Source organism: Eleutherodactylus coqui, chromosome 2 (genome assembly GCF_035609145.1).
Source record: "Eleutherodactylus coqui strain aEleCoq1 chromosome 2, aEleCoq1.hap1, whole genome shotgun sequence".
Taxonomy (NCBI): Eukaryota; Metazoa; Chordata; class Amphibia; order Anura; family Eleutherodactylidae; genus Eleutherodactylus; species Eleutherodactylus coqui.
The window spans coordinates 204,669,754-204,685,821 of NC_089838.1; the positions used below are offsets into that span (position 1 = coordinate 204,669,754).

Consider the following 16,068-nt stretch of genomic DNA (forward strand, 5'->3'; position numbering starts at 1 on the left):
TCATCATTTTCCTTACCGAGGGACATATTTTCTGACATAGTCACCAGGGCTAATGCCGATGCTCTCCCCAGTTTGGAAGATCACAGTTCCTACAGCTCATGTTACTGCCATGCTACCCCGCCTCAGCGCACTGAAAAAGACTACAAGAAGAGGATAAAGGGGGCACAAGACATAGAGGACAGGCATTGGGAAATGGGGAGATAACAAAGATAGCAGACAGACACTCCACAAGGAGGAAGACCTAGAAGGCAATTTGTAGCTGCCTGAAAGTTAAGGGGGTGAGGAGGCATTTGCCCCTCTTAAAAGGTCATTTACCAATGAACAAATGACCTTTAAGTATTTAATATTTATCCCTTCTTGACGAAGGGATGACATGAATGCCCTGAGTAGCAGGGAGTTTATGCAACAGGTTCAAAAGTTGAGCCTACTCCCTCTTCAGAGGAAGGCAGCTGCGTTAAATAGCTTACACCAGCCAATAGCTGCTATGATCATGGCAATATAACCACTTAGATGCTGCAATCAATGCTGACTGTGGCATCTAAGCCACTAGACAGAGAGGGGCTGTCTGCAGTGCCACATCACCCTGCTAGTGGTAGCATTTAATAGGCTGCTAATGTAAAAAGTACAATATACTGCAATATTTTAGTATATTGTATCAGCAATCAAATGATCTGAAGTTCAAGCCCTCTGGTGTGGCTAAAACAATTCACAAAAGTCAGACATTTCTGAATGACGATGTGGATTCTTGACAACCCATTGGTTTAAATCTAGAGATGAGCGAACACGTTCGGCTCCGCCCCTTTTTCGCCCGAACACCGAACTTTGCGAACACTTCAGTGTTCGGGCGAAAAAGTTCGGGGGCCGCCGTGGCAGCGCGGGGGGGTGCGGCGGGGAGTGGGGGGGAGAGGGAGAGAGAGAGGGCTCCCCCCTGTTCCCCGCTACTGCCGCCCGCGCCGCCGCGCATCTCCCCGCCCCCCGGCGGCACCCGGACACTTACGCGCGAACACTGCAGTGTTCGGCAAAGCCGGTGTCCGGGTGCGGATGTGTCCGTAACGGACACGTTCGCTCATCCCTATTTAAATCCCCATGTTAACATTATTTTTCCTATATATTTTTTTTTTGTGTGATTTTTTTTTTTGTTATTTACTAGCCAATGTAGGCATATATTATTTTTTACGGCAATATATGGCCCCCTGCGAGGGGACTTAAGAATGTTACAAGCCTACTTTATGTATGAATATAAAACACAATAAAATCCTTTGAAACAAAAATAAAATCGTAAAAATAAGTTTCATAAAATTCTGAAAGCTAAAAAAAACATTATTACAAGTTCAAAACCTCTCCTTTTTGGGATTTTCACAAAAATATCTCAACAATAAAGGAATTGCATTACATATGCCACAAGGTGAATACCGTAAACAAAAAACACAAGGCCAGGATAGTATTTTTTTCGGTCACCGCAGCTCTCAAAAAATAGAATAAAAAGTGATCAAAAAACTGGATATCCTCCCAAAATTGCAGCTCACCCCGCAAAAACAATTCCCCATACAGCCCTATCGCCAGAAAAATATAAAAGTTTAGAGTCTCAGAATATGGCGAAAGAAAATGTTTATTTTATTTCTTAAAAGTACGGTAGTACAATATAAAAAATATATATAACTGTGGTATTGTTGTAATCACACTGACCTACAGAATAAGGTCATGAATGCTGTAACAAGTAAACTCCAATTCCAGCTGCTTAACCCCTTAGATGCTGTTGCCAATGGCAATTACGGAATCCAGATAGTTAGATAGAAAGGTGGGGGGTGGGGAATTCAAAAGTTTGCCATTGGGCACAGCATAGTTTATTTATATCCACCTGCATGTACATTAAATATAACCTCTATATAAACTCAGGTCATGTATAATATGTATTACTATCTTGAGTCTACAGATCACTGTGAAAATTAGGTAATTATAAACTAAGCAGTATTATTGTTTTAAATGTATTTTTGTCCCAACAGTCCTGAAAAAAATGTAGTGCACCACAATGTCACTTCACTCAAATAATTAATTTCAATCATTATATGCAAACAGTTAGGGTATGTTCACCTGTAGCATACAAATGCTGCGGATCTTTCTTCTGAAATGTAAGATAAATGCTGGGTTCACGCGGGGTGGAATTGCCGGGAATTTGCTGCGTTTTGCCGTTGCAGATCCGCAGGACGGATAAACTGATGTATTTGCAGTGCAAGCCAAAGTCAATGTGTTTTGGCAAAAAGCTTTTCTCACAGTGTGGAATTTTTCCACTCTGCCGCCGTGCGGAAATGTTGTTGCGTCGCGGTTTTTGAAGATGCAGTATGTCAATTCTTTGGACGTTTCCGCACCGTTTTTTTGTACATAGGCCTGCCTCAATGTAAGTAGCAAAACCCGCGGCTGAAAACGCTGGAAATACTATAATAGTGTTGCGGATTTCATAACGGTTGTACTGCATAAGCGGAAATTCTGCTGAATTTCTGCACAGAAATTCTGCAGCAAATCTGCGGCAATTCTGCCCCGTGTGAACCCAGCCTTAGCGTACAAGCCATGTGGATGTGATTTTAATAAACAACATCCACGTGATTTGCAAAAAATCTGCACAGAATCCACAATGAAATCAACAAGCAGTAAGGGTTTCACCAGTCTTGTAATTATTCTTTCATTTGAATGCAGCACAGAACTATATCATTAATATATATCTAGAACAATGTGGCAGCCCTGAGCATCTGTCTTCTTTGTCATATGTAAAGTCTGGCCCTCCATGGAAACATTTGTACCGCTATGTGTAGGTATGTCTCATGGGACCCTTTACAAAACTGTCATCAGAAATCTGTAGATATTTCAGGAAATAACAGCTACTTTATTTTGAACACCTAGACAATCTTTTGCAAAATTAGAGGAAACAGAAGGGAATTTCCGCCCCCATGCAGTAAGTAGGCGTATGGGGGGAAATCCCTTCTATTATCTTTTTGTGAATGCCAGGGCTTCCCTAGTAAATACAATTTAAGTTTCTTTCTCATCACAATAAGGCCTCCTTCCCACGAACGGATTTACGCCGCGTAAATCCGCGGCAAAAATCCGCTGCGTTGCCCCCTGCTATTAGGTTCTATTGAACCTAATAGCACAATGCTCACGGTGCGGAATTCCACCGCGGAATTTTGCACCGTGAAATCTCCCATGCTCACCCGCAGCATGTTCTATTTGCCGCGGGTGTACGCGCTGACGGCTTCCATTGCAGTCAATGGAAGCCGTCCGTTCACGCTATCTCCCGCTGCAACCAGCGGAAGATAGCGTGAAAATACGCTTCCCTGCCTACCGCCGCCGCGTCATATGACGCGGCTGGCGCGTCACGTGACACGGCCGGCCACGTCATGTGATGCGGTGGGCGTGTCACATGACGCGGCGGCGGTGGGCGGGGAAGCGTCTTCACGCTATCTTCCGCTGGTAAGTATGGGGTCTCTGGGGGGCCGTGACGGGCTTCACTGCGGAATATTACGCGGCGGAGCCCGTCACGCTCGTGTGAAGCCGGCCTTATGGGCTGCAAGCAAAAAGATACTTTTTTATATTGTAAAAAATATACAATGGCATTTTGTGATGTACACATATAGACTAAACATGCATAAAGGGGGTTAGTGTTGCACACTTTCTCTTTACGGAAGCCGCTCGGAAGCTGTGCGGTTAAGCCCCTTCCGTTCTAGTCCAGGACCCGGCCGAAAGGGCGAGTGGGTACCAGCTCAGCGCCTGCGGTACCATGGCCGGGAGGGGAGAAAGTAAAGAATCGAGGAGGAGATCCTGCCCTCTCTATGACGTGAGCAGTGACATGGCCAGCATGTCACCACCTAGAATATTAGCACATTGGTAGGGCAGTGTGTGAGATTCCGCCTCTCCCCGCTAGAATGAGTTAGAAGGCATGCTGCAATTTTGTTTCTTGCTATGTAGCAGCCTACAAAACATTGCTAATGTGAAGGAACTCATTGGAAAGCATGGGCTTCACATGCATGCGATTTGTAGCGCTGTTGCATCACAAGAAAAATCGCACAATTTTTGATCATATAAAAGGCTAACAAAAATAGCAAAGAATGTACAAAGAAGCACTTTATTTTAGTTGTAGCCCGCTGCACCACTACCACCTATGTGTAAATCAGACCTTATATGTACAATTGCTAGAAACAATAAGGGTATGTTCCCACACAGTGAATTAGCTGCAGATTAGCTGTAGTATGAAATTAGCACAGAAAATCTGCGAGTAGGTTTAGTATAAAGAATATTAATATGGTTTAGGCCACTTTCAAACGGCAGTATTTTTCACAGTCATTTTTAATAACTCAGCATGCCTATTGTTTTTCAATTTTTACCTCCGTGTTTTTTATTGGAAAAATATGGATCAGTATGTCCAGTAGAAAATAAAACCAGTAGCAGTAAATATGGAGGCACATACAGATCAGATACTGATGATAAACACGTCCGTATTACGCATCCAGTCTGAAACTGGTCTTAGGGTAAATTTATGTTTCTCCAACTTTTTCTGTTAGTTTTTTTCCACATTTTACACTAAAAGATTGGATTGAAATCTATGTTTAAACATTTTTTTTTTTTAATTACAAAGTTCTTTGATCCAAAATGGTCTAACATAGTTAGGCCTAATTCACACAGGTGATGCGTTTTTATGCTGGCTGCATCACAGTCAAAAATCGCATGAACGGGAAAAAGCCGTTAAAATTAGTGTTCTCTTGTCTATTCACACAGCCGGGTCCGGCATATACACGCCACAGCCCGGAATTCCTTTGGTCAGCATAAATCCTCAGAATACTTCTAATGCCTAAATAGAGGCACCTGTCATGTTTTAGCAGCATTGGCTGCTGCTAAGGCCTCATGTCCACGGGGAAAATCAGATCCGCTGCAGATTCTCCATGGAGAATCTGCAGCGGGTCCCTCCTGCCCCGCGGACATGAGCGCTGAAAATAGGAATTTAAAAGCATTTACCCATCCGGAGCGGGCGGGGAAAGGCTTCTCTTCCTCACGGCCGGATCTTCCTTTCCGGCCGGCGGATGAATTCGTCACGCCGGCGGCACGTCGCCGGCACGTCACCGACGTGCCGCGCGGATGCGCCGGGCACATCCGCCGAGCCGAAGCAAGAAAGATCCGGCTGTGAGGAAGAGAAGGCTTTCCCCGCCCGCTCCGGTTGAGTAATTCTTTTAAATTCCTATTTTAGGAGACCCGCATGAAAATGGAGCATGGTCCGGATTTTTTCATGCTCCATTTTTTTTAAAATCCCTTTTATTGACCATCCGCAGGTATTTATCTACCCCGCGGGTGGTCAATGCATCCCTATGGGATGCGGATCCGCGGGCAGAAGAAGAGTTAAAATCCGCTGCGGATTTTAATTCTTATTTTGCCCGTGGACATGAGCCCTAAACTCCCTCCGTTTTTCAGCAGCTCCCATAGAAGTTAATGGGAGCCGCCAGCGTATATTGGCCGAAAGATGGGGCAAGACCTATCTTTTCCGGTCACGTATAGAATCGGCCGCTGTATTTGAGCGCAGATGTTCTTTTTGGCCGTACCGTTTTTACACGGCTAAAAATCAGTCATCTGAATAAATGCATAGGAGTTCAAATTAGCCGCGTAAAAACACTCGTGTGAATGAGGCCTTACTTTGTATGTATCGTAAATGAAGGATGGCACTCGACACAAAAATGTTACATGCAATATTTTTGTCTGGTGGCGGTTTAGGTTACTGCTAGCTGTGGGAATTGATCCCCCAGTCTTATAGCTGTGAACTAAGCCTAACTTCACATGGGCAAGCGCGATATCGGGCCGTAAATCATGGCCTCATATCGCGCTCACTAACATGCAATTTCCCTGTGGATGTGATGCGTTTTTTGTTTCAAAACGGCCTCGCATCTCTTCAGGGAAGACGCGATCGCGGAGTTTCTTCCATTGTTTTCAATGAGGAGACCTTCATTGTGTACACCTAGCACGCGGTGCGATGCTGCCACCGGCCCCCTTTGATCACAATAGGAGATGTGTTGTGAGGGTACACACAAAGATAGTATATCCCGCGATTTGTTTCCCGCATCGATCACAGTGTGATTTGGGAACAAATCGCTCATGTGTATGACCCTATTCAAAAGAATGGGGTTCATATTTGTGCAAGATTTGTCTCGCAACACACAAATCTCATGCGATTTTCTCACCTGTGTGAAGCCAGCCTTACTCTTTACAATCTATTAACTAAAAATAAGAAACAAGTTATTCAAGGTAATTCCCCTTGGTTTACAAAACTACATAAAACCATTAGTCATCCTAACTCATAATTTTCACATGACTTTCAAGTATCCAACAAAATATCCATTACAGACTATGTAATCTTGCAGATTTGCTTTGACGACCACTAATGTCCCCCCCCCCTTGTAACACTGACAGCCGGTAGCTCTATATGATGAGAACACATTCAAACAACTCCACATAGCTTGGGTTCTTGGAAACATGTATATGACATGGAGAGAAGATGAACATTCGGGCTTAAGGCTGCCTGTCCACGGGCATTGCAGTATCTCCGCCGTGGGATACCGCCGCACGAGAGCAGGAACCGGCAGGCAGATCTCCACTGTCAGCCTCAGATAGGCTGACCGCGGTGAATCGCGGTAAATTCGCAGCATGCTGCGAATTGCTGCCCATGAGCGGAGAATCGCAATGATTCTCTGCTCGTGGATAGGGGGGAAGCGCTCTCCATATTATGCATCATCCCATTATGCAACCCTGATTTTCACAGCCACATAACGGGATTAAAACTCACCCATGTGTTTAGACACAACAATTCTCGCTCAAAACATGTCTTTTGAGCGATAATCGTTGTGTCATTTACATCGCAAGATGATCACTCAAACATTGAGCGATCACATTGCGCTCCGGAGGATGCAGAGAACAAGTGGGGGGCCGCTTGTTCTCTGCATCCAGCTGTTCCCCACTGGCAGCGCGCAGCTGTCATACAGCCGTTCCCAGCGGAGGATGCAGTAGACAAGTGGGGTGTTCCCGCTTGCCTTCGGCATTCAGCTGTCCCCTACTCCGAGCTCCCGGCTGTTTTTCAGTTAAGCACTCTGAGCGGAGGATGCAGTAGACAAGCGGGGTGGCCCCACTTGTCTTCTGCATCCAGCTGTTTTCTGCACGGAGCGCCCGGCTGGACAGCTCTGTTCTTCATACCATGCCTGTCATCAGGGAGCAGGATACAGCTGAAACAATAGTATCAGCTGTATCCCGCTGTGAATCCCTGATGAGACTCATTGTCGTCTTTGCTGAAAGACAACGATGAGCGATGGTTTAACGAAAACTGCATGATGTCAGTGCAGTTACACACAACGATTATCACTCAAAAGATGGCTTTGAGCGAAAATCGTTGTGTCTAAATGGGCCTTTAGAATGAGCTGTGGTCACATCGGAATATTTAGGCTTTGAGTGCGTTAATGCACATTACTTTGCCATTCATCAGCGCTGTACCTCTGCCACCAAGGCCGTCTGTGCCACACAGATCCAGATACATTGGTATAAGATTATAAAAATAACCAGAGTAACATTAAGGCCACTCTCACACTTCCGTTTTTTACTGAGATTAACGTGATTTCAATCTGACCTGCGCTCGATTTTGCCGCAATTGTCAAGGGCTGTGTGCTCTATTTTCTTAGAATCATAGAATGGTAGTTGGAAGGGACCTCCAGGGTCATCGGGTCCAACCCCCTGCTCAGTGCAGGATTCACTAAATCATCCCAGACAGATATGCGTTCAGCATTTGTTTGAACATTTCTATAGAATGGTAGAGTTGAAAGGGACCTCCAGGATTTTGCCACATTTACCGCACCTCATTTTGCGGATTTTGCCACGTTTAGCGCACCTCATCACTCATCACATTGATGAGGTGCGCTAAAACCCACTATTGGAGGCAGGAAGCTGCATCTGAAAACAGCAGTAAAATTGTGGCATTTTGCTGACGGCATGTGTGAGAGTGGCCTAGGTTGCACCCGCGCCCAGGAGCCTTAGGGGGCCAAGAAGGCCTCTCTTCTCCATATACGGAGCCCAGTACTTTAAATAAAGCATTATAGTTTGGGGCCCTGTTACAGGTTTTGCATTGGGGCCCAGAAGCTTCAAATTATGCCTCTGGCCTAAGGATAAGTTCCCTTGGGACGGAAATGCAGCAAAACGGTGACAAAATCCACACCATCGGTACAGATTTTGACTTGAAATCAGCTGCGCAACGGCAGCTGATTTCAGAAAATACAACGCTCCTCCTCACCTCCGAAGTTTTCACATTGTCAGCTCTCCATGGCACCAAGTGGCCTCTAGTAATCGCAGCACCGCCAGTCAGGTGATGCCACTTCCGCATCACCTGGTGAGCAGCACTCAGTACAGGCCGGTGGGCGCCGTGAAGGCTTCGGAGGTGCACTGTATCTTCTGAAATTTCCAGTTAAAATCCAAACCAATGGTTTTGGATCCAGAAGTGCTGTTGATTTTCCGCTGCGGACATTCTGCAGCATTTCTGTCCCGTGGAAATGTATCTTCAAACTTCTGTCTCAGCTTTGTGAAACATCAGCCTCAGACTTCTGTTCTACTTCTATTCCCTTTTATCAGTTCTTTGTTGTCGGTGGTGTAGCCGGTGTCTGACATTTGTACAGTCCCTCCAGTTTATGAAATATCGTAGTTGATCTGAACTTTAAGTTGTTTCACTTGTGTTATTAAAGTTCCTAATATATTTCCAGATGTGACATTTATGGTTTGTCACCTCGGCTTTAGAGTTGTAACTGCTTTTAAAGGTGACTTGGCTTCCGTCCTTGCGTTTGGTTTGATTAACCCTTGATGAGACCTGTTACCTCTATTGCTATTTATCTTCCACTTTCTCGCTGACTTAAGAGCAGTCGGTGACAGAAGAGAGTTCACAAGAAGAGACATTATACTCACTCAGAGAAGGATCTAGCAGGCAGTTCATGGTGACTCCTCCAGCAATGTACTACTGACTTCCTCGTCTGTCTGCTTTGACCGGCCTCAGGGTAAATGAGCAGCACTAGCAGCCAATGATTATGGAGGCGAAAGTGAAACTAGAGAATGATCAGGAGCATGTGACTCTCTGTGAAGTCCCTACAATAAACTAGAACACCATTGTTTCCCAGGATGACAGATGTATATGGAGCGTCATTCCTGACATAATTCACATTAGTTATAGTTAATCATTGTGTATCTGCGGGATATCTGCTTCACGTGCAGATATCGCTACTTACATTATGCTCAGCCTTGTTGTCTTCAAATAGCACTTGTGATATAAAATACTTTAACATTTTACAATTTTCTTAGAATTCGGATCAATGGCTGCTCCACAGAAGGAGCCGTTAACACATCCCAGCACAGTGACGTACAATGTACAGCTATTTAACGTAGGGCCGGCTAATTAGGCAGTTCTCACTGCGCATGATATATATCTCACGCACGCTGTTACACGCAGTCTTTCTTGTTTCCTTTTCATTTCCCGCTCAGTCGCTTTGTGATCTTAAGTATAAATGCCATACATATACAATGTAATTGTGTTTGTACAGCGTTTGTTTCACGCCCATAGAGAACAATAGGGCTCTATCGCATTTAATACACGGTAGGATAGAACATGCTACATTCTTTTTTACTATATTATACACAATTAAAAAATGCTAGCCTGAGTGCGTCAATGGAAATTAATGTACTTTCACTGAGTCCATTCACTGCGTATTATATACGCATACATCACGCGCATAATACGCAATTAAATTACGCTCGTTTGACCCTGCCATTTGGGCTTACAGAAATGAGCGTGTTTTTGTCCTGTTTTGCGTTCGTGAAAATTACGGCTTTAAAATGGGATGAAACAAAACTATGGATTTCAAGGTTTAATTTTCAATAGCGGGATTGTCGTGGGTTAAAATAGGACTTGCACTATCTTTCTCGCACATAGTTTTTCCACATTTCCACATTTTTTTATTCAAAAGAAAAACTCTGGTTCATGCGCTAATATGCTCTGTAGCGGGGAGCGTATTAACGCATGCGCCCATCTATTTAAGCCCTTAATTTGATGGAGTAGGAGGGGCAGTCATGCAGGTCCGTATTGGCCAGTAGGGGACCTATGGGCAGGTTGCAGAAAGAAATCTCCAGCAAATAAAGGGTTCTTGTTTAAATTCTTTATTTATGAAATTTGGGGAGGGTACAGAAAGGAACAGGGTGGCAAGTGAAGAGTTCTTTCTGCCAATTAATGAGTAGCCACAGGTGTCTACAAGACAGAACACAGCATCTTGGTCCCAGAGAGATGTCCCTTTCGATATTGCTAGGGCTGAACAGCCATTAACTTGATTGCGATGGACGGCCCCTTGGTTGGCGCACAAAACATCACAAATCGTGGTCCTATTCAGCAATCCATGATTTTTTTTCTCGCAATGTCGCAGGCTACAAAACATTGCTAATGTGAAGGAAGCTATAGGCAAGCATGGGCTTCACATACAAACGATTTTGGAGCACTGTTGCATCGGGAGAAAATCATGCGATTTTGTCACCCGTATGAAACCGGCCTAAAGCATACTGTATGTAAAATGTAATATGTAGCAGCCAGACGACTGGGGACTTGTATGTATGCATGTACACTGTGACAAGTAACAACACTGTGCAGATTATGTTGTGATTGCTGTTGATTTACCACAATTAGGCCTCTTCAGATGACTGTATGCACAAATACGCTCGCCTCAACGTGAGGTATTTGTGCATGAACGAGTTATTTTTGTTTGTGTATTGACACTTAGTAATCTCTTTTTTTTTGTGCATGCATGGCATGTTCACACGCATGTGCAAGGCAGCCCTGTCATGATTTAAAAGCCTACTTAGCCTAATGAGGTCCAAATATGTTCTTTTCCTTGTGGTTCTGCGCAGCATATTGCTCATTTGAACACATTATGACTGCGTATTTGCGCACCTTCAATAGACTTCTATGTAGCACTTTGTGTGCAAATACGTGGGAAAACTGAGCAGGTCCTACTTTTTTGCGCATGGAGGGGATGGACGCGCAATATATGCTCATGAGAACAAACTAATTGAAATCAATGGGTTCTATTCTCTATATTTGCGTATGAATATTTTACGCGGGTTCTCCCATTGCTTTCAATGAGGCCAGCAATGGGCGTGCGTTGAGAGCTCTCGCAGCCAGATAGAACATGCCGCGATTTGTTTCCCACATAGCATTGCATTGTAGTACCAAGTACAAAAACATCGCATTAAAATACAAAATTCATGAAGTTTTTCCCGTCTTGTGCACATGCACACACCGTGAAAATGGCGGATGCATGTGGAGTAGCCGAGATGAGGGCCCAGGAAATTTAAAACCTCCTTGCTCCTGGCTACCAAAGGTAGCCAAGAGTATGGAGCACTGACTGTAGGCCCCGGTAAGTGGTCCCCGGTCATATGATCGCCGTTTTCCAATGGTATAAAAAGATAGCGATCTACCTTATTCAGATCACTACCTATAATGCCTAATTTATAAAAAGTCACAGGGACCGACAATTTTCCTGCAGTTCCAGGAACAGCTTTTGGAGCGCATTCTGTTTGAGATCAATGCACCTCAGTCCGATGAGGTGCAAAAGCTTTTGCGCCACTTTTTACACCCTATTCCAGCCACTGAAGTCAAGAAATACCTTTCCCCCCAGAAAAAATTGTGTTTGCATCAAGCATGGGAGGAGGAGAGATACCCTTTTTATTGCCCCATGTGCCCATCCCAACCAGGCCTCTATAATTACCCGTGTTTTGAGACATACCACAAAGTTTTACATTATTACTTTTCTGTAAGATTTAGGAAATTCCAAAAGGTGGGGGGTCTTTTTAGGGGGTTAATGTTTTTATTTTTTTCTGCACGCACAAGTATGCAATGGGGCCTGTAACTTATTCACTTGTGCCCTGAAAGCCAAAGGGCTAGGCCTATAATGGAGGTAACACCATGTGTCCAATAAGCAGATTAGGGCTACAATGGGTATGTTTCTGAACACAGGACAAACAGTGGGATCCATTTTGGGGTGTAGGAGAGCATCTCCTTACGATCAGTGAAAAATCTAAGGATCAAGGAGATGTACTGGATATATAAATTAAACACACTCACTCCTAATGGCCTGAATGAGGTGCTAGAGAAATTCTAATGGATTATTCTTTTATATATTTAGTTAGTTCATTTTTGTTTTAGATAGATAATCTGTATTGAGAATTGATATAGGTATGTATATGTGTATATATATACATGTGTGTACACATATACAACACAACATATTTTTATGTATACATTCTAAGACTTTTTTATATATATGGAATATTTATTGATATAGTTTGTGATATTTATCATGGTCTATATGAATTTTAAGATTATAGATTGTATAATATTATATTAGAATATTTATTGTAAATTTGAGTAGTTATTGCTAGTGTTTATATTTTATGAAATTTTAAGATATAGTACCTATATATCAATTTATTTATACATATATGTATATACCGCTATAAACAATAAGAGATATATCTGCTCATACTAGAGGAGAGCGTTCCGTTGATATGGTAACGCTTTCTCCTCATGCTGGGCGCATTGACAACAGAACGCTGGGGGATCATGTGACCTACAATAGTCACATGACCGGCTTAGCAAAACGTCACACCGTGGGTATTTTAATATGGAGAACTAACCCGGAAGCAGTGGGCATGATCCGGAAGTACTCCGCATACCCTCCCCGTGCGCCGGATGTGACGACACGGCGACTCGGGTGATTGATCAGGGAATGAACGCCGGGTGCCTCGCATGGAAGGCCTGTTCTAAGAGAGTATATAAGGTCAGTTATGGTTGTATATGTCACTTGAAAAAGTCGCTGTTAGGCGACGAAACGCGTCGGACATATATTTGCTAATAAAAGTATGTATGGTTATTCAAGGAGCCTGTGATTGATTTGAGTCAGAAAGGTTTCTCTGGAGCGCTGGATCTTTTTTCATTTTCCTATATCTACTTATTTATTTTTTTCTGCACGCGCAAGTATGCAATGGGGCCTGTAACTTATTCACTTGTGCCCTGAAAGCCAAAGGGCTAGGCCTATAATGGAGGTAACGCTATGTGTCCAATAAGCAGATTAGGGCTACAATGGGTATGTTTCTGAACACAGGACAAACAGGGGGATCCATTTTGGGGTGCAGGTCTTCATTAATATGTGTGCTGTACAAAAAAAAAAGTTTTAAAAAAATCGTGATTTTTTTTTTATCCTTCTGCTTTGCTTAGATTCATTGAAAAACTGTGGTAATTTCTTAAGGTTCTCTATCGTTTTGGCAGCTCAAGGGTTCGACAAGTGTGCAATGGGACCTAAATCGCCTTCAAGCAAAATTCCTGTTCTGAAGGCTACTGGCTGCTCCTTTCGGTTTGGGCCCCCGTTATGCAAACAGGCATAAGATTAGGGCCACAATGGGTATATTTCTGAACACAGGACAAACAGGGGTATCCATTATGAGGTGCAAATCCTCATTTTCATGTACACTATAGAAAAATATATAAAATTTTATTTTTTCCCCTCTAAATTGCATTAGCTCCTGAAAAAAATGGTGGAGTAAAAATACTCCTGACACCCCTCCGTGAATACACTAAGGGGTATATTTTTTTTAAATGGGGTAATTTGTGGGGTTATCTATCATTCTGACACCTATGAGCCTTTACAATATGGCTTGTTGTAGGAAAACAAAATGTTCCTCAAAATTTTAATAATCAATATTAAATTTGTACGTCTCCTAAATGATTAAAAAAAGGAAAGATTTTCAAATGTGCTTACAGAATAAAGTAAACAGCTGGAAATATATATCTCATCAAAATTTTGGACAGTACGTGTGCACATATTTGAGATATTGCAGTTGGAAATGGGGAAAAAAATGACACTTTTTTCAAAATTTTACCAATTTTGGTGCTTTTAATAAATATACACAAATTCTTTTGGTCTATTTTTACCACCAAAATGAAGTACAATATGTGGCAAAAAACAATGTCAGAATCACTTGGATATGCAAAGCCTTAAATGAGTTGTTCTATGTTAAAGTGGCACATGTCAGACTTCCAAAATGTGGCCTAGTCATTAAGAAGCAAATTGGCTTGCTCACTAAGAGGTTAATATGGAACACAGCTCCTCACCTGGGCTTCTGAGGTTAGTAACTAGCTACATGTTACTGTAATTAATCTGACTGAATCACAGTTGTTATAGGCTAATAGTAGGGTTTGTATGTGGTGCAGACTCCATGAAATCATGGACTCCAGTTGTCCACAAGACACCCCACAGGCTGGTGGTGATCCTTTAGTGATGTGGGGTATGTTCTCACGGCATGGGTTTGGTCCACTGGTCTGCCTAAACATATCATTGACAAGTGCTCATTACATTTCATGGCTTGGTAACCATTTGCACCCCTTCATGGACTTCATGTACCCCCACAATAATGTGATATTCAGGCAGAATTATGCACCTTGCCATTGGACACAAGTTCTCCAGAATTGGTTTGAGGAGCATTATTAAGAATTACAATGAATGGTGTTGCCTGCATGAACGGTGTTGCCCAACATTATCCCAATCAAGAATTTATGGGATGTGGTGTAGAGGTCCATTTGCACCTGAGATCCTGCACCTTAAAATAGTATGGAGCTGTGAGTAGCTATCCAGACAGCATGGCTCAACATACCTCCAGATGTCTTTTGTCCAGTTGTAGAATTGATGCCATGTCAAGTTGCTGCACTTCCTTGGGCTAGAGAGGGTCCTACAAGATACTAGTGCCTGTCCCATGACTTTTGGCAGGTCAGTGTATATATATTTGCACTACTATTAAAAGCTCTACTACTTTTCACCCTTATATCTATCTTTTTGTTCTCCTCTCACTCTTCTCTTTTGTACTATTATACTTTCATCCCTTTGTACTTTCTTACAAAGTGATATTTCTGTTTATATGGTAAAAAAACATTGAGTATACGTAGTGGCCCAGAACATATATTCTCGGCCCCCTCCATAAATGTCATACCTGTCATGTATTTTGTAGATGGGCTGTGCAAACATTGTCTAGTCATTTTGTTGTGTGTATTGCACAGCTGCAGCAAGTGAGAGGTTAATATTTGCATGAGACTGGGAGATGCCTGCAATGTATCAAAATTTGTCTAGTCACGTGGTATGCAAGAGATAAGTATGAGTGCTTTGGGTATGGTAGTCAGTCAGTCTATTCCTCTGGGTTCCTGAGTAAGAGTGCCAGCCATATGGGAGTACCTTCAGCCCTCATGTGGTGAAGAATGGAAGAGGATCTATATGCCAGTATCCGTGGAGGAGTGAGAGCCGGAGGAGAGAGAGAGGGAGAGAGCGTGAGCATGAGAGACATGGTTGAGATCACCACGCAGAGATACTATAACCAAGAGTGTCTGTGCAGTGTCCCTACCCTTATCCTTCTTTGGAGATTTCCCTCGTCCAGGAGTGGTGCCTATCAGGTAGCTTGGCCTGCAGAACTGGTGTCATCCTGTGTTTTCCTCCCGGACCTTAAGTCTACTGTTTTGCCTACATGGCAGTATTGTATAATTGTGCCTTGTACTAAGTTCATGTCAGGTAAAGTTTTGCCGGGCCTTGACCATTCCCAGGGACCTGAGGTACGTTACACAAGTCTGCGGCTCATTTATTTACAGCGACATTCTGGTGGGCAACGGAACGGTGGTGTCAGCCGTGACAACTTCAACACATGTTCGTATGTTTATTGGCCATCCCTCTCCTAGGGGTGTCCAGAAGAGGCCCAGCACTGCCCTGGCCGAGGCTACATGTGTCCCTCTGGAAGGGAGCCTGGTAAGTGCCGCCGTGACAAGCGTCCATCTTACCCTGCATATATACTATAGGGTTTATAGTAAAATTGCTATATCACAAGGGTTCACGTAAGCTGCAGAATTCATTAAAGGGGTTGTCCGCTCTCTACTGCTTTTTATAGTTTTTATTTATTTATTTATTTATAGAATAGGAAATCATACAATTTTTTAAT

At 43.2% G+C, this 16,068-nt stretch overlaps 1 protein-coding gene across 2 annotated transcripts in view; it reads right to left on the reverse strand.

The window, feature by feature from the left end:
- LOC136612143 (mucosa-associated lymphoid tissue lymphoma translocation protein 1-like) overlaps positions 1 to 9,021 on the reverse strand; it is a 58,744-nt gene extending 49,723 nt beyond the window's left edge. Inside the window, exon 1 of one of the 2 annotated variants that reach the window (XM_066592275.1) lies at positions 8,965 to 9,021. The gene's annotated coding sequence lies outside the window, so the exon portion shown is untranslated. Of the gene's footprint in view, positions 1 to 8,876; positions 8,896 to 8,964 lie in introns of those variants that run through there. The other variant, XM_066592276.1, reaches the window with a different exon arrangement.
- Between the last annotated feature and the right edge of the window lie 7,047 nt (positions 9,022 to 16,068).